At 35.3% G+C, this 20,461-nt stretch overlaps 1 long non-coding RNA gene across 1 annotated transcript; it reads right to left on the minus strand.

Annotated features, from left to right (window-relative positions):
* Positions 1–625: 625 nt before the first annotated feature.
* Positions 626–14,717, minus strand: LOC105486212 (uncharacterized). The gene is made up of 3 exons (XR_011620542.1): positions 14,521–14,717; positions 3,931–4,074; positions 626–1,242 (listed from the first exon to the last, which is right to left on the minus strand). It is a non-coding gene; the product is annotated as an uncharacterized lncRNA (long non-coding RNA).
* Between the last annotated feature and the right edge of the window lie 5,744 nt (positions 14,718–20,461).

A 20,461-nucleotide genomic window follows, 5' to 3' on the forward strand; every position in this document is an offset into this window, starting at 1 on the left:
AAGGATGTTTGGGTTTAGGAGTATTGACTGTTTTCTGTGAGTCTTTATGTGTGTATATCTAAGTCACCTATTCTGGCTTAATAAGACCATGCTCCCACTTTGCCAGACAGACAAATTTAAGCAACTCTAAACACATAAAAATTTAACTACATCAGATATTGTTCTTTTGTATTAATTTAAAGATCTCACAGCATTTTTTTCCTACCAATACATTTGTTTATAATCAGAGCAAAGCTAAGAACTGTCTATCTACAATGCAATTAGTGTGGTGACAGTGCATGGCTTAGAATTAAAAAGAGTTCAACTTATTGAAGGGAATAAAAGATCACTGTCTTAGTATTTGACTATTGAAGCCCTGAGTTTCATATATTTTTTTCTACTGACAAAGAGAATAATGCTAATTGTTTAATGATATGTTTAAAATGTCTGTGTAAATACTGCCAAGAAAAAGGACAGGTGAAATTGTTATGTCAGAAAGCCTTGGCAGTTTTTCATTTGAATTCAAGTGGAATTAAAATATCCCCACATAATCAGGTATATCCATGTAAACAAGATTATTTCTAGAATATTCTGAATTATTTAAGGCTCCATTCTCACATCCTTAAATTTCATAAGTCTTTCCAGAAATCTAAATAATATGCCAAAAATACAACACTAGCAACACGGTAAGAATACACAGCAGAAAAGAGAAATCGGAAACCAATGTGCAAGAATACAGAAGAATAATGACTGCATTCCTATGACCACCAATGGCCATTTCCAGATCACATGTGTTGGTGTAAGAGAGAAAATTTACTATGAGTTGTACAATTATCAGCAATGTGTTCAGAAAAGCAGGAAGAAACTTCAACTGTTTTTGACCCAGAACAAGATATGAGGGTGTGTCAGGGGAGCAAATCTTACCTTGCATGTATTTTTATTTTTCTCCCATCTTGTTTGCTGATGAGAATAGATCACAAGTCAAAGATAGAGTAGTATGTGGTGGGGAGTATTGAGGGTGATGGGCTTATGGTAACCCACTTGGCATTTGAGGTGCAAAATGTACAGACTTTGATTTGTCTGGGTTACCTAAAATAAGCTCACTTCACTCTACAGGGCGAAGCTGTAGACATGATTTTCTCTCTGTGCCTTCAGATAGCAGTCTATACACGAAACTCTAAAGTCCAGATCAATTGTAATTCTCTCTTGCATGCTTCCAGAATGTTGCCAGGAAATCACAGTTTTTACACAGAAGTCTTTAACCTGTTAATTAAATTAAGCATATATAAGCCTGTAATTATGTCTTGAAGAGATTGGTAATGTTCCCTGTAGATGAGACTCTGAGGCCACTTGGATCCCATTTCAGCATCACGGCAAAGCTAAAAGAAATAATGCAATCGATTTAGATAACAAAAGTTATAGTGCCTTTGTCACAGGTGACACACATACAAACACATAGAATTCTCAAATACCTTCAATCAAAATAAATAATGCAAGGATTTATCAGTTTTTGTGCTACTCTCTGAAATGAACCAACTCGTATCAAGCTCCTGTGATTTCAACGAGGTCCTTCAAGTTATTTAAAATGCTTTCAACTGGAAGAAGTGGAGTGCAACATAACACATTTTATGGATCTCTGAAGCCAGAGTGACAGTTCCAATTCTGACATTACCAATTACTAAATATGTGGTGTGTCACAGGCACATTGCTTACCTTCACTATGCTACAATTTCTGTATCTTAACATTGCAAACAATAAAAGCACCTATCCCTTGGGGCCATTGTGAGTATTATATTAATTAAAATACACACCCAGAACAGTAGCTGGCACGTAGCAGCTACTTTAAGAGTGTTCACTATAATTATTTACTTTTTGCTTTTCTACTTATAGACACAAAATATGTGTTTTTAAAAATATGTTCCAAATGTGTTGGCTTCATATAAAATTAAATATATATAAGATTAAGTATATTTAAAAATATAACATTCTATAACCACAAGATAGTTACAGATAATAACAAAGCAATAACAAGATGATTACCTACAATATATAAGTATTTTAAAATTGTAATTCTGTCAACTATTTTTACATGGTTGACCAAATTATGGAATTCTGAATCTCATTTTTCCTGAGTAAACACTGAGAATAAGAGCTTAAAGATAGAGTACCAATAAGTGAACCCAAAGTTTAAGGTGAATTACTAAAGAAATTGAAGAGAAAACTGAACTGTTACTAAATTAAAATTGCCTATAAAGGATGGACCATTGAGAAAACCTGCAAAGTAGATCATTATACAGAAAAAGAATAGCATAAAACTGTTTAGGTGCTCTTATTGAGGAGTAATGGAAATGAAAAAAAGTTTTTAAAAACCAGAGATTTAAAAATATCAACTCAATTTTTGAAAGTGGATTTAAAAAGTATCTTCTGTATACTGTAGACTATTAAGCTTAACAATATTTAGTCATGGGCAAGATTTTAAGATCCTGGAAAAGAGCATTTGAAGTATTTTATAGACACTAAAATTCTTCAACTATTCTTCAATACATGTGATTTAACATTAAATTTTCAAGACATTAATGAGAACTCTGTGGAGAAAGAAAAGGATTCTGTATTCAAAAAGTACTACTAAAAATGGAGCTAATTGATCAGACAACTCTCATCTTTATATATGAGCATTTACTATGTTGATTTACTTTGTAAATCTTCATAAGGATGAAATAATGTACAGTACTTCCACCAATTATTTGAATGAGAATTGTTGGCTTATACATCCTTCAGGGTTACAATTTCATGGAATACAACTTAGGAACCATTCATGTAAGGAAAGGTACATAGACATCTTGAAGAGAATTCGTATCAGCAAACCATGGCCCATGGGCCAGGGCCTCTTTTTATACATACAATCATGAACTAATAGTTTTATATTTTTAAAAGAATGTTTAAAATATGTAAAATGAGAAGAATATGAGTCAGAAACTGTGGATGGGCTGCAAAGCCTAAATACTCACTGTGGGATCTTTTACAAAAAAAGAGATTGGCAACTTTTAATTTAAAGACACAGTCATTTTATAGTAAACATTATCTAATTTTACATGCTAGGATTCTAGATTAGAAAAATACAATAAATGAGAAGAACTAAATCATAAAAATCGCTTATGGAGCTGGTCAAGAATCCAGATTCACAGTTCCATCTCCCCTGAAATCTGAGTGAATAAATTGAGATGAGATAGAATATTCAAATTATTTATGTGGTTTATATGTTGAAGGTCTTCAGATATTTCAAACATTTGGAGCCCCAAATATATAGATGTAAGTAAGTCATCTTTCTGGATTTCAGCAGCCATGAGCCAATGTTTCTCTTGATATCTTTATAAATGAATAAGAGAAATAAGAACCACAAACTAATGAAGTTCAGTAAATTGGCAAACAGTTGAAATAACACACTCAAAGAATATGGTTAATGAATACATGTTTGTGTAAAAAAAAATTGAGTGGCTCACTCTTCAGTTTTGTGCAAGAAAATTTTTATTAAAATATTCAAATAGAGAAGCAAATCAAAGGTCCGAATATTGCAGTCTTTGAAGTACACTAGCCAGTAGGTTTTTTAAATTACTGTGTTGCCTTTAGGTAGGGCATGTTCTCTTTAGTTCCTTGGGATGTACTGCCTTCTATTTTCCATTTATAACTGTCTAGATGCTGAAGGCATTAGGGTTTATGGGCCTTGATCTGAAATTTATCATTAAGAAAATTGTATATGGAAAATATCGGAAGAGACATAAATCTCAGGCGATGTTATGATCTGGATTCGGCATAAATAATTTGTCTTAGGTTCAAACACCCAACAAACCAAGTACTATAGTTTTAGTAAAGATTTTTCAAACTAGTATCCTTTATAAAAGATAAATTTTTAAAGTTATAGCTTAACACAATCAAAGTTTACTTTGCACTCACATAAAAATCTAATCAGTGAGGAGGAAGAATGGGCAAGGGAGGAAATTTTACTCCATGTCGTTATTTAGAAAATCAAGCTGCTCTAGTCTCCGTTGTCCTTAAGTGCAAATGTAGCTTTCACTGTCACTCTAGACTTCGACCAGCCTGCAAGGCAAGGAAAGTGGGAATCAGAATCATTCAGGAGTATTTTATGGACCTCAGAATGATTCATAGCAGTCTGAAACATACCACATTGACCAGAATTTGATTATAAGGCAGACTTTACTGAAGGGAGGTTGGGAAATGTAGTCTAGCTTTATGCCAAAAGGAAAGGGAAATAGGTTTGATAAATAACTAGACATTCTCTGTCCTAGTCCACCCTTCTAGTCACCAAATATCCATTACATTCTTCCATACATAGAACACAGTCATCCTTTCCTCAAGGAAAACAGCACAAAATCCTGTCTGTCCACTTCATTCAGCTTAATGTAGAAAATCTCTGAGTTATACATCAGCCTCTTTGTCAGGTCCAGGTATGGCTTTTTGTGATCTAGCAATCCATGGGCAGGTCATCTTCTCTCATCACAGGCAGGTATACAATGGTGGACCAGGGGCATGATATCCACAGTAGACATTCCCATTTGGAAATTGGAAGGATGGATAACACATGGTTGTTAATTAACGATAATTATTATGTGTTTCTGCTGGCAAGGCAGGGGATGCCTGCAGTGGAAATGTGTTTTCTTGATTAGAGCTGATTTTGCTCTCTGAAAGGAGCTCCCTTGATCATTTGGTGATCTGGAGTTTGGTGATTTGGAGCTACTAGTGATGACCATCTCTATCTTCTAGGCACATTTTCCCTTATAATCTGGACTTATGATTTATTTGCCAATATACTTACCTCAAAAACTTAGCAGGTATCTAATCTAGTTGCCTCCATTAGTTCTGAGGGCCAGTGGTCATCCTCCAAGCCCTGGCTCTTGTATCTACTTTTTTCCATCATTTTCTTGCACCAGTCACTCCTTCTCTCTGTGTTACTCCCTCTCTCTGTCTCTGGAGTTCTCTCCCTTCCTCAGTTTAATGGCAGCCTCCAGAGGCATCATGCTTATATGTAAAAGTAATATTCAATTTTACTCTTTTAAAAAGGCTGAATCTTAATGGGGCCTTTAAACTAAAGTTTTCTCTCGATATTATACCATTGAGGTTTAGGAGAATTTAGATTTTTCAAACTTTTGAGGTCTCAGATATCTGGAGTATTTATTTCATTTTATATATTTGCCTACAAAATCAACTAATTGTTGGGCAAGCCCATTTCTTTCTTCTAATATCTTCTATTACAAATAAAAAACATCCTATCCTGTAGCTTTCTCCTTAGAAATACAGTCTTGGAGGCATTTGATCTGTTTTTCAAGTTATCATAAAGGACAATTTCACCAACGTTTTGCCACTAATATCCAATCTCTCATTTCATTGTTCTCATTAGCAGCCACTCTCACTGCTGGGAAATGTTGCAAATGTTAACCTTTATTTATAACATCCCTTCTTAAGCTACCAATTTTCAAATAGTTAAGGTGCTCCTAGCTGCTGTAATGGATTAATACCAAATTCTTAGCAGTATCATTTTTCAAAAGATCATTTTTTTTCTTTCACATATACTACAAATAGTGGAAGAGAGAACTGTTTTCCTCTACACAGAGAATCTGCCTTGAAAATCTTCCTGGATTATCTTGTGTCAATGAGAAAGCCTTATGAGAGAAAAGAGTGGAGGCTTTCTGAGTGAACGATTTTTGAAAGATAAGCTTAGAAGTCATGTTCATCACTTCTGCCCATGTTCCGTTGTCTAGAATTCAGTCATCTGGCTACTTTTCACTACAACAGAGGCTGAGAACTGTAGTTGAGCTGTTTGATAAACAGCTATCTATATTTGATATATATTTGATAAACAGCTATCTATCCCTGGATATATATTTGATAAACAGCTATGTATCCCTTGCCACACAGATTGGGGTTGAAAATTAGACCAGGATTTAACCTAAAGGTAAACTCAACATGAAAAATAGTAGACATCCACAAACGATGATGTAATATCACTGTACACTAATAACAGTACATCTAGATCATGAGATAAAATAACAATAAATCTAGATCATAAAAAATGATTGCTTTATTTTGTACCAAACAGATCACACCTAGGACATAAAAAGTTCTTGAGTGAAGTTTACACTATCAAAGAATAAGCTGTTAAGGAATTGTAGCCCAACTTTAGTATTTTTCTGACCTAAGAAAACTGGGTTACCCATTTCCAGAAAGAACAAGTCCATTTGTTCAGGCTAAAAACTTCAGTCAGCCATGATCTCCTTCTTTCCACAACCTTCGTCTATTGACAAATCCTGTCAGCTTTATCTCCAAGACTACTCGGACTCTAAGAAATTCCTGTCATCTCCAACTCTGGTATGCTAATTGAAGACCCCACCATCTTTTTCAAAATAAACTAATAGCCTTTTCTGCTTAAAACTTGAGGTCCTACAGACTAGTTCCCATAACTAGTCTGGTTCCATAGACTAGTTCCAATTCTTTGACCAATTTTCCTATCACTTCCCCCTCAAGTGACCATCTTCAGTCAACATCAGTCTCCTTAGATTTCTCTGAACATGCTAAGCAGGCTCTTATCCCAGAGCCTTCATGCTCTCTGTTCTATGCATAAACACAGTTTCCCTAGATATATGCATCGCTCATCCTCTCTCTTCCTTCAGGTCTTTGTTTAAATATCACCTTATCAGGCAGGTCTTCACAGCCTCCTGCGCCATTATACTTTCATCTACTCTTCTTGCTTAATTCTTCTCCCTACCACTTACCAACAACTGACATATGAGGGTTTTCTTGATTATTTTTCTGCTTCTTCTATCTTATCAACTCCATGAGAAAATGACTCTCTTCTATCCCCTGCTGCTTTTCCTATGCCTGGAGCTCTCTGCCACATTATATTAGACTCCCAACAAATATTAATAAAAAGATGAATTTAAAAAAAAAAAAACAGGATGGTGAAGGATCAGGAAACCATAAATGAGGAGCACATGAAAAGACTTGAACTGTTTTTTAACAAAAGCTTGAGTGTAGACAAGGGAAATGAAGTCATAGCAAGTGAAGAAAAGGTTTTGAGAACATATTGATATCAAGAATCTACTGCATAAAAGAATAGAAGTTATAGCCGGGCGCGGTGGCTCACGCCTGTAATCCCAGCACTTTGGGAGGCCGAGGCGGGCGGATCACGAGGTCAGGAGATCGAGACCATCCTGGCTAACACGGTGAAACCCCGTCTCTACTAAAAATGCAAAAAATTAGCCGGGCGAGGCGGCGGGCGCCTGTAGTCCCAGCTACTCGGGAGGCTGAGGCAGGAGAATGGCGTGAACCCGGGAGGCGGAGCTTGCAGTGAGCCGAGATCGCGCCCTTGCACTCCAGCCTGGGCGACTAAGCGAGACTCTGTCTCAAAAAAAAAAAAAAAAAAAAAAAAAAAAAGAATAGAAGTTATAGAAAGGCAAATTTTCTTTTAATAGGAAATAGAAAAATATTTAATGTTTCCCATTAAAATACTTCAATAGGAAAATATTTTCTAGTAAATAGGGTATTGGAATGATATGCTTGGAGAAGTAACCTTCACATATTTTTAAGTCTTCAATAGACATAACTGGAGTTTTCCAGAAAATTATAAAAGAGTCTAAAATCCTAGCCTTTTGTTCCTTTCCAGTTCTAAAGAATGTGATATTTAGTATAAAATAAAAGTGAGAGAGAAAGAGAGTATAACCATTGACAGGATATTACAACTAATATTTGATTGGTTGGTTGATTATCCATTTGTCAACCAACAAACCAATTTATTGGTTTTACCTTTATTTTTTAAAAGTATTCACTTATTTATAATTCAGATAGTCATCTTAATCAAATCTATCTGCTAAGCAAGAAGCATGTGGGAAGGAGACTTATATCTACCCTAAATTTTATAAAAGAGGGAGAAATTTCTTGATTTCCAAGTATTCTGCCCTAGTTAGAACATACATATATATTATATATAGTGTGTATATATACAGTATGTCTATATATGTATATGAAATGCATACACACATATATGCACATTCACACAAAAATGTATGCTTATATATGTGTGTGTGTGTGTGTTATAGAGGTACAGATATAGTAATCATGTCTCCAATACAGCAGGCCTGCCACTTTGCCAAACCATTGTAAAGTTTGCAAAACATAAATTTATCATCACTGGGAATGCAGTCTTGTCTTTTTTAAGCTGTTTCACTTCTAAAAGCAGTAAATAAATGCTTTTATTTTGTGCATAGCATTTTATCCTTTGCATTATGACACTTATACCACTCATCACCAAATCCTTTCTTTCTGGTTGACTTTATGATTCAACTTCTCCAATAAAAGTTTTATAGCGGGAGTCTAATGAATTAGACCCTACAGAAAGGAAAGTAAATTGGTCTGTTTCAAAGCTTCAAAGCTGCAGCAATAAGTTCTACAGATTTATTGCAGACCTCTTCACTGTTCCAATAAGGGTGCCAATTGTATTGTTTCCAATTTCCCTTTACAACATTTTTTAAAGGCAGAAACTTCTAGGATATATCCCCTCAGAATTACAGAAAGCCAGGATTCACAGAGAAACCAAGTAAGAAAAGCTGTATTGGATTCAATAAGAAACAGCATGGGAAAACAGTGGTCATGTGGGTCATGTTAAAGGACTGCATTTAGGTACTGGTTATAGAAAGTATGTATATGATTAAGCCAAGCAAAACACAAGGAAAGTCCCAGAAATCAGCCTAATTATTCAAGACACAGAGGAGGCCCTGAGGCATGACCAGCCAGAACAAGTGGAGGATTCTTAAGGCTTAGGAACCCTGGAAGAGAAGCAGGACCCAGGAAGACAAGAGATGCTCCTCACATCTCAGAGCCCGAGGAAAGAAACAGAAGAGGGTTGCAAAATAAGATGCTTTGTTTTTTAGTCGTTAAATTTTTTGTTGTTAAATTTTAGAAGGGGGTTATTTTGTCGTTGTTAATTGTCTTTTTAGGAGGAAACCAAAGAGGATTGGATTGGTGACCTGGAACCTACTCGTGGTCGCGCTGATGGTTATTAATTTTCCCAAAGGCTAGTGTTCTGCTGCATAGCTCTGGGTTTCAGATTCAGATGAGAAAGAAGAAAGAATCCAAATCATTAAATTCAATGGTAAAACAAGTAAAAAGAGAGAGATAAAAGTTTCAACATAGCATTTACATGATTAAACAAATGACATTTCTTTTAGTTGGTATTGGCGATAGTTATTTTCCATACATGATATACCAAGTAATAATCTATCAATCAATAATTTAATTTAAAAGAATTCTATATATAAATAAAACAAGTAAAAGATACAAGTGAAAATCTACAAAAAAAATTCTGTTTTTTTTCCTTCAATGTTTTAAAAACACTTACAAACAAATAAGAAAGTAAGTTAGTTTGAGCAATTGGGGTAATTTTTTGGGTTTTTTTTTTTAATTTTATTTTAGATTTGGGGGCACACATCCAGGCTTGTTACATAGGTATATTGCATAGTGGTGGGGATTGTGCTTCTAGTGAACTCATCATGCAAATAGTGAACGTTGTACCCAACAGGCAATTTTTCAGCTCTTAACCCTCTCCCACCCTCTCCACTTTGGGCAAATAATATCCCAAATGGCCAACTAGTTTGCTTCCTTATTTGTTCATATTTTTTTAATACTAAGGGGAAAAAAAGCAGATAATGTTTTGTAGCTTTTCACTTGTATCTATTTTCACTTGTCTATTGTTTCTGTCTTTACGTTCATGTGTACACACTGTTTAGTTCCCACTTGTAAGTGAGAACATATGGTATTTGACTTTCTGTTTCTGGGTTATTTCACTTGGAATAATGGCCTCCAGCTTCATCCATCTTACTGCAAAGGACATTATCTCATTCTTTTTATGGCTGTGTAGTAGTCCATGGTGTATATATATTATAGATAGACATAAATATATATCTAATGTATATATAATATACACGCATATATATATAAACAGTGCATTTTCTTTATACAGTCATTCACTGATAGACACTTAGTTTGATTACATGACTTTGCTATTGTGAATAGTGCTGCCATAAACATATGTGTTCGGGTATCTTGTTGATAAAACAATTTAATTTCCTTTGGTAGATACTCAGTAGTAGGATTGTTGGGTGGAACTGTAGTTCTATTTTTAATTCTTTGAGAAATCTCCATACTGTTTTCCATAACAGTTAAATTAATTTACAAACCCAAAAACAGTGCTTAAGCACTCTTTTCTCTGCATCCTAGCCAACATGTTAATTTTTGACTTTTTAATAATAGCCATTCTGACTGGTATGAGATGGTATCTCAGTGGGGTTTTAATTTGCATTTACCTGATGCATACTGTTGTTGAACAATTTTTCTGTTTCTTGGCCACTTGTATGTCTTCTTTTGATAAGTGTCTGTTCATATACTTTGCCCATTTTTAATGGGATTATTTGTGGGATTTTTTTCCTTGTTGATTTGTTGAAGTTCTTTATAGATTCTAGATATGAGTCTTTTGTCAGATGCATAATTTGCTTATATATTTTCCCATTCTATAGATTGTCTGTTTACTCTGTCAATAGTTTCTTTTGCTGTACAGAAGTTATTTAGTTTAATTAAGCCACATTTGTCTATTTTTATTTTTGCTGCATTTGCTTTTGAGGTCTTAGTCATAAATTCTTTGCCTAGGCCAATATCTAGAAGAGATTTTCTTAGGTTTGCTTCTGGAAGTTTTAGGTTTCAGGTCTTACATTTAAAATTTTAATTTATTTTGAGTTAATTTTTTTATATGGTAAGAGATAACGGTCTAGTTTCATTCTATTGCATATGGCTAGCCAGTTTTTCCAGCACCATTTATTGAATAGGGAGTCCCATGTTCATTATTCATTTTTATTGACTTTGTCTAAGATTAGTTGATTGTAGATATGTGGCTTTATGTCTGGGTTTTTTATTCGGTTCCATTGATCTATGTGTCCATTTTTGTAAGAGTGCCATGTTGTTTTGGTTACTTTAGACTTGTAATATAATTTGAAGTCAGGTAATGTGATGCCTCTGGCTTTGTTCTTTCTGCTTAGGATTGCTTTGGGTATTCAGGCTCTTTTTCAGTTCCATATGAATTTTAGAATTGTCTTTTCTAAATCAGAGAAAAATGTTGCTGGCAATTTGATAGGAATTACATTGAATCTGTAGAATGTTTTGAACAATATGGTCATTTTAATAATATGGATTCCTCCTGTCTATGATCATGGGATTTTTTTCATTTGTTTGTATCATCCACGGTTTCTTTCATCAGAGTTTTTTAGTTCTTCCTTGCAGAAATCTTTCACCTGCTTAGTTAAATATTTTCCTATGCTTGTGTGTGTGTATGTAGTTGTCTAAATGGGATTGAGATCTTGATTTGTTTCTCAGCTTCTGCACTGTCAACTTAGAGAAATGCAACAGATTTTTGAACATTAATTTTGTATTCTGAAAATGTACTGTAGTTGTTTATCTGGTCCAAGAATCTTCTCAAGGAATCTTTAGGATTTTCATGGTATAAGATCATGTCATCTGTAACAGAGTTAATATTCCTTCTTTCCCAGTTTGGGTGCTTTTTATTTCCCTTCCCTGATTGTTCTATCTAAGACTTCTAGTATTATGTTGAATAGGAGTGGTGACAGTGGATATGTTTGTCTTTTTTCAGTTCTTAGCAGGAATGTTTTCAACTTTTCCCCATTCAGTATCATGTTGGCTGTGGATTTATCATAGATAGCTCTTATTATTTTTAGGTATATTCCTTCAATGCCTAGTTTGTTGAGGAATTTTATCGGAAAAGGATGCTGGATTTTATTAAATGCTGTTTCTGCTTCTACTGAGATGATCACATGTTTTTTATTTTATGTTTATGTGGTGAATGACATTTACTGACTTATGTATGTTGAACCAAACTTGCATCCCTAGAATAAAACCTACTTGACTATAATAATTTATCTTTTTGAGGTGCTGTTGGATTTGGTTTGCTAGTATTTTGGTGAGTCTTTTTGCATCTACATTCATCAGGAATATTGGTCTGTGTTTTTTTGTTATTGCTGTTGTGTCCTTGCCAGATTTGGGTATCAGGATGATCCTGGCTTCATAGAATGAATTAGAGAGGAATCCCTCCTCCTCAATTTTTTGGAACAGTTTCAGAAATATTGGTACCAGCTCTTTGTATGTCAGGTAGAATTCAGCTGTTAATCCATCTGGTTCTGGGCTTTTCTTGGTTAGTAATTATTTTTATTACTGATTTAATTTCATAACATGTTATTTGTCGAGAATTTCAAGTTTTTTTCTGGTTCAATATTGGGAGATTATATGTTTCCAGGAATTTATTCATTTCCTCTAGGTTTTCTAGTTTATGTACTTAGAGCTGTTCATAGAGGTCTATAGTGATCTTTTGTATTTCTGTGGTGTCAGTTGTAATGCCACCTTTATAAATTCTGATTGTCATTATTTGAATCTTCTCTTTTCTTATTGGTTAATCTAGCTAGTAGTCTATCAATTTTGTTTATCCTTTCAAAAAACCAACTTTGTGTTTTGTTAATTCTGTATATGATTTTATTAGTTCTAATTTCATTCAGTTATTTCAATATATATATCATATATATGCAATAATATTCAGTTTCTTTCAATATGCATTTATATTTTTTAATTATATATCATTGAAAACTGTAATAATTCAATAATTATTTGATATAATAATTATAAAGCATATATAATTTCAGAAGTGTTTTATATATATGTTGTTTTATATATATAAATCTATAAACTATTTCATCTTTCTTATCCTGAATCATGTTTTCTGGTTTTTTTGTGTGTGTTTTGGCTTTTAACTTTCTGTTGAATCTCATTGAACTTCTTTGCAATCCATATATTGAATTATTTATCTGTCATTTCAGAATTTTCATTTTGGTCAGAATCCATTGCTAGACAGCTGATGCAATCTTTTGAAGGTGTCAAAACACCCTGAGTCTTTGTTCTGCCAGAATTACTGCATTGATTCCTTCTCATCTAAAGAAGCTCTTGCTTATTGTTTTTGAATTTGCTATTGCTTGGATGAGACTTTCGTTTATGTATTTTTTCCTTGAGCATATGACTGTAGTGTATATTGATTGTGTATGATTGCTTGGCTTTGTTTCTGGGTGTTTTCAGAAGGCCAAGGTTCTGTATGGGTTCTTTGGTTATGGATAGCTTTTGTGCCGTGGCTTTCTCAAATGCCTCTTGCTGTAGCAAAATATTAAATATATGATCTGACACACTATTCTCTACAGGGCTGAGAGTGCCAAAGTCTCAGGAAGCTGATCTTCTACACCAGCATACGCCTTTCTGAAAGGTTTCTTATTTGGTGGTGCAGTTCAGTGTGAAGTCCAGTAGGTGGCGTATAAGAGTAAGCGCCAGCTTGCCCTGGGGCAGCCCAATAATGCGCGGAGGCACCTGCCCCGATAGAGGTTGAGGAGAGATAGCAGGGTGAGATTGCGTTGGAATACACTGAGGTCTCACGGGGTGGGTTGAGAAGAGGCGGTGTGAGGGTGGATGCACCAGCTGCTTGTTCTGACCAGGGAGGAATGCGATCTTCTTCCCCATTAAACTCCTGTTGCAGGGCTTGCGACCTTTGATTAATATTGACATTGTCCTTTGGCTACCAGCTGCAGTGCAACTGAGGTCCCCCGAAATCCTCCTCTGGTGGCTACCCCCAAAATGGGTTCAACGCAGAGCCACTTCCTCCATTCCAGAGCAGAGCTGTGCGGTTTCTCTGCTCTCGGTTACCCAGACACTGCTGCTCTCTATAGGTCAGGGAAATGGGTCCACCCTTCATGCAAGTCCATGCAGCTTGGGCTCACTTTCAGTGGGGGCGCAGCCACCACAAAAAGTGCTGAAAAGGCTGCCTCACGAGTGAAAATGCACTCGTGTCAGCCTCCAGCAAGGAAAGTCTCTGCTGTGTCTGCGACAGTGGTTGGGAGGAGTGGGAGAGAACCTCCCCTCCGTATTCATTCCTGGCCATCGTTTACACCCCCTTCAGCTGTTGATGCCATGCCCTTTTATTTTGTCCCAAGGGAGGCTTTGGCAGGTTGTACTACCCACTCCCATGGGAGCAGCCCGTGTTGAGGCTGCCCGGAGATTCTGACACTAGATCTCCAGAGATTCTGCCGCTCCCCAGAAACCCACTTAGTGCCCCATGGTTGCCAAAGTCAGAGCGGGTTCTAGGGTGTGTTTGTGGGGAATCTGATGATGCAGCAAAACAAGGGCTGAGGTTTCCCAGGTGAGATAGTCACCCACAATGGGTGCAGAATCAGTATAGTGCCCACCATCTCAGTTCAGACCTGAGGGGAGTGCCAGCACACCTTCAGGAGCTGGCCACCTGGTGCTCTGTCCCTGAGAAGATCCCAAATTGTCACCAAAAGGTTTACTTGGGAACATTAGGGTAGAGGGACTCTCAGACAATTTGGCAGTCAGTAGATTGTCACAGGGGTGCAGGGAGCACAGAGAAATACTGCCACCTACCCTTTCCACGGGACTCTGAGTTCCTCAGTGGTCCATCCCTGCTAGACTCTTGCTTTCCTTTTCTGTCCTCCAGCTTCTTTCCACGGGCTCTCCAACAGGTCCTGGACCTCTTCCTTCAGCCTTCCACTCAGATCATGACCATCCACCTACAACTTTGATCTTCTTTCTGAGGAGAACTGGCATCCAATACCCCTAGTCAGTCATCTTTGGAAAAAAAAAAAAGTGGTATAGTACCTTCTATCACAATGATCATTGTAGAATTCCAGGACTGAACAAGAAATTTGGAGACAGTAAATCATAGGGAAACTTTAACAGGGTATACCAGTAAAATTATGCTAAGTATCACTTTTCCTAGTACTAAGGAAACTAAATATATAACAAAAAGTGTTATTTATCCTTGACAACCAAAATAAACACATAGCAAACAGATTTTGCTGGTATATCTGTTATATTTTATTGACTGATCCATATATGATTAGAAACACACATTTATTTAGGATATATTTGTGTATATGGACACCATTCTGCAGCTGTATGATTATAGAAAATAGCAATTGTATTACACAAGTTAGTTTTCCTATATGTTAATAAAACTGTTCCAAGTGCATTATTATATACATGTATTAGACTTATTTTTTTTTTGAAAGGGGCTATCTCAAATATTGTCATGTCTTTCACTACTTGATTCTGCAGAAAGAATGATGGTGCTTTTTTCCCCATTATTACACAATAAACCCCAGTTCACATGGCAGGTAATACTAGTTGTCTAAATTTATTTCCTTTAGTTCCTTAATTGGAACGAATGCCACTGTTTATCAAATATTATATTATGCAAATTAATATTCACTTCTACCAAAGTATCTACTGTATTTGTAGATATCTACAACATATCTACAAAATATCTACCAAAATATCAACCTTTGTTTACCAATCTTTTAGTTCACATTATTACAATTATTCTCATTTTGGGAAAGTATTAAATATTTTCTTGTTTATTATCCAACAGTATGTTATCATCATTAAGCACATGAATGTGTTAATTCTACTGCAAAGGTTTTGTATGGAGTTGCACTATACATAAAATATAATATTATTAATTATGTTAATCTAACATACTGTATCTGCTGACTATTTCAAAGAAAAAAAAATTTACAGTGACTATAAGCAAGTAAGTTACCCTGAAGAGACATTAAGGAACACGAACACAATGTCATAAAGAGTATTTGGAAAAATGCCCTCTTTAATGGTCATCTACAGCTCACTGAATGTGGTTTTTCTCTACGTTAAGGGCACTTTTGAAATTTAGTTTTACAATTGATTCACTTAAGTAATGGTAAGTGCATTTTAGGTTGATAAATTTGTAGTAAGTGTAGACAATAAAAATCTGCAATTTTTACAAACTCAATTGTCTTCCAGATGCTTATATGCTCAGAAATGAGATTTTTTTAAAGACTTCGTTGTTGCATCTAAAGAATAAAACACATAACCAAAGGGGAGATTAAAATGTGTTCATATTTACTAAGTTTCAGGTGTGCAATTGAAAGGAACATACTAAAATGATAAAAACTTCAGCCTCCAGATTAAAAAAAATGCTAAAAAATAAAAGTTTATTACATACTGAGCTATATTCATAAACTAAGCGTGTATCATTTAAAATGTTTCAATCACTATAAATATATTATACACACCTGTAAATTGATTGAGAAGAATTCAATTATGTAGTCTAAACACTGAGTTGGATAAATTAGTGCTAGCAATGTGTTCCCTATTTAGCCGATTTGGTGAAAAAATAAACATATGGTTTGGTATAGTAAACTTTGCATTTGAAAATTGAAAATGTTACTGAAGGTTTCAAAATTTTCTTGAATATGAATTAAAGTCTTTCTGTTGTAGTAGAAGATTAGATTTTTTTGAAAAACACAAATGTCTAGAATATTTGATAAGGGGTTAAGGATTTAAAATACCAATGCTTTCTTACTACCAACTATATATTTTTTGTAGATCTCATATATTATTTTAGTATACTTATTTTGAAGTAACTCAGTAGAGAATTAGCAAACTTTGGTGTAGCATATACACAATGTAACAAATGTTAGACTGCTATTTTAAATATGTAATATTGCTAAACTTCTTAATATTAATGCATTAGACCAAGGAAGTAAAGAATATTCCTCCACATCAGTATTCAAAGTAATCAGAATAATAAAATGTAAACAGCAAGGGCAATGAATGACAAATGTAATACTATCTTATAATGCCTCTTTTTATAATAGGGTATCTAAGGAAGCCATTACATTAAAACAAAGTGTATTTTATAATTGCTTCCATCAAACAGACAATTGAAAACAGAATTGTAAAACGTAGATTCATTTTACATTGCATTAATTTCCTATTTTTAGGAAATTAACAAGACTCCAAAATTACTCCATACACTTCTCACTCACTTAAATGAATATCTATATAAATTGTATATCTGTATTGGAGACAGGATCTAATTATGTTGCCCAGATTGGAGTGCAATGGCTATCCACAGGTGCAATCCCACTGGGGATCAGGACAGGACTTCTGACCTGGTTCATTTCTGAAAGGGGCCAGTTCACCCCTTGTTAGGCAACTTGGTGGTCCCCCACTTCCACCTTCCCCCACCTTCCCAGGATTGATGCAGAACTCAGTGCAGACACCTGATACGCATAGTGCACAACAGCCCAGAACTCCTGGGCTCAAGTGATCCTCGTGGCTCAGCCTTCTGAGTAGCTTGGAATACAAGTGCATGCCCTGTGCCTGGCTGTATAAATAATATTTGATATAATATGATAATATTACATGTAATATGATAACATTACATATAATATGGTTTGAATATTTGTCTCTGCTCAAATCTCATGTTGAATTGCAATCCCCAGTGCTGGAGGTGAAACCTGGTATGAGGTGTCTGGATCATGGGGATGTATCCCTCATGGCTTGGTGCTGTCTTGGTGCAATATTGAGTGAGCTTTTGCGAGACTGGTCATTTAAAAGTGTGTGGCACCTCCCATTGGTGTTTTCACCACGTGACATGCCTACTGCTTCTTTGCCTTCCGCCTTGATTCTGAGCTTCCTGAGACCTCTGTAAAAGCCAAGCAGGTGCCAGCACCATGTTTCCTGTAACACTTTCAGAACCATGAGCCAATTAAAGCTCTATTTTTAATAAATTACCCAGTCTCAAGTGTGTCTTTATAACAATTCCAGAACAGCCTAATACAACATATAATTTCAAATGGTGTTGTGGGGGCTTGTTAGAGTTGATCCTGCTTCCAGGCTTTTTTCTCCTTTTGGCTAGCAACAAAAGTCTCTATCATACTACTTTGAAACAGTTCATTTCCTTCTCTTAATTTAAAATAGCAAAAATAATTGTAGATGCATATATATGCACATATATATGTATATAGACAGTACATATGTCTATGTATGTGTATATATACACATATGTCTATATGTGTGTGCATATAGACAGACAATAGGTAGGTAATTAATAGATAGATCATACATAAACTAATAGATCTCCTCATTATGGGAGTCAGAATCCAGCCTAACCTAGTATTACAGTGGATCTGTTACCCTCGTTTCCTCTTCCCCTCCTCATAGAACCAGCCAGCGTACACCCTGGCTCAGGCCCACATCAGTCACCTAGAAAAAGAGAAAGGTAGGCATGAAAATCATCTCCCAAATAATTCAACTTGGATTTAGAGACTGGACTGATTCCTCAATCAAAAAATTGGCAAAGTACAAGAATACACATGCCACAGAAGATAAATCATAAATAGCTAATAAACATGTGAAAAGATGCCGAGTCTCATGCACTACCTCACCCTATACTCAAACCCATGGCATAAGTACTATTATTATATCCTTTTAATGGGTGGGAAGCCAAAACTCAGAGGATATACGTATGTTATCAAGGTCACATAGATATTAAGTTACAGAGTTGAGACTGAAATCCAGGTAGCGCACTGTAAGCAGCCTGATTCACTTAAGATAATAGAGTAAATAAAAATACAACATTTTAAATATACATAAAAGTCTTTTTATTTAATAAATGCAGAAAGATAAGGACATATGCATAGTAAGTAGGATTCAAAGAAAGGAAATGACTAAACCAAGGTGACCTTGAGCCTCAGTCAGACAGAACTGATATTTTAAAAGATAATATTTCTTAGTATGTCCACGGCTCAATTTTCTTTCATAGGATTACTAACACTCACCCAAGCAGTAGGTTCCAAGTTTTAAGAAGACAAGAAAGGTTTTAGTCTCATTCACAAATAGATTCCCATCATGGAGTACAGTTACTGACTTACATGGGATGTTCCCAGAAAGAGCTGTTGAATGCATGCATGCATTAAAGAAGAGCACATCAATCAAGAGTCAGTGGAATGAATTGGTCAGTAACATACTAACCATATGGCCATTTGTCCAGGTAATGAGTAGCATATAAACTTCAGGATATCATTTCTTTCCAACTACTGTTTTAAAGGAAACGTATCCCTTCATCAATTACAAAAGAATTCCCTTACTACCTATAGCAGTTTTATAACTTTTATCTGACCTTTTTCTAGCTTTAATGCCTGTTTTTTAATTTCCTCTATGAGTCTATTTTTCACCAGAAGTATAGAACGTTTTCGCTCATCATCTTCATCTCTTTCTGTGCAGTGGCTGTGGCTTCAGCTCTGAGACTAAGCTTTCCAAGTCACGAAGATCAAGGAAAATGATGCAGTGAGGATCAAGAGAGACTCTGCTCCCAATAACAGATGTGTTCTGTTTTTAGCTGGGCTTTTTTCTTCCCCCAGTTTCTACTTCAAAACAACCAGAAATTTTTGTCCCTAGATTATTCTCAAGAAACGGTATCTAAGCTCTTCTAAAGTTTACAATGGAATGCAATTATAGGACTTTAGGTAGGTAGATTTCTTTAATAATTATATTAACATAGATACCTCAAGAAATAAGAGTTTAACTAAGAAGACATAGCTACTATCTGTGTAACATCCTTGGCAGTTATCACAGGTGATCATCTCTCAACTTGCAAGTCACACAGAGAATGCCACAGACATCTCAATAGTCCCCTCCCGATTCTAATAATTTTGAATTGTGGCCATAAACAATGCTTAACACATTCTAATAGTGCCATACACAGGATTTATTTGTCTTTTAATTGGTGTTCACTTACTATTTTCTGAGAGTCTGCTGAGTGCCAGGTATGTAAGCTGTCCTTGGTACCTAGCTTTCATTTGCAGTGATTTTTACAGGCAGTTAAATAAACACAAGACAAAGTGATTCCTATCCTATTTCTTGGTGCTCTTTCCAAACTGTCACTTACTTATGTTCAGGAGATATTTCTTTGGATCTTGTTGTCAACCCTTTTCTATTTTCTTTCATTTTCATGGCTCTTGTCTCTCAGAATGAAGGAGATCTAAAGTCAGTGGAAATAAGAGAGAATGAAAGAATACAGATATGTGAGGAAACAGAAACTTTAAGATAGCAGTAATACAATAACCTGAAAGTACTGTTTGCAAAAACAACGAATGCATAAGCAGAAAACAGTAAGTTAACAGGTAAAAAATTAAACAGACATGTTTACATTACCAATAAAGCATTTTATGAATTTGATGTTATTCCGGGAAATGCCTAATTTTTAAAAATCCTCATTCTAGAATGCATTTTGCCAGATAAATAATGGTTGTATCATATTGCCATTTTTCAAAATAATTGTACATTCAAGGACCAAAATCTCAACTGAAATCAAATTCGCATTATCCTCAGAACTTGTATCTCCACCATTTCCTGGTAATTTTCTTTAGCTAGGCAGAATTTCTTGACAGTATAGCCACACTTCCTGGCCAGTGTTATTCACCTTATTGCTTTGCCTTTCTGGCAATTTTCTTGGAGAGGTAGCTTTCTAGTTTATCTT

This window comes from Macaca nemestrina, chromosome 3 (assembly GCF_043159975.1).
Source record: "Macaca nemestrina isolate mMacNem1 chromosome 3, mMacNem.hap1, whole genome shotgun sequence".
NCBI classification, from domain to species: Eukaryota; Metazoa; Chordata; class Mammalia; order Primates; family Cercopithecidae; genus Macaca; species Macaca nemestrina.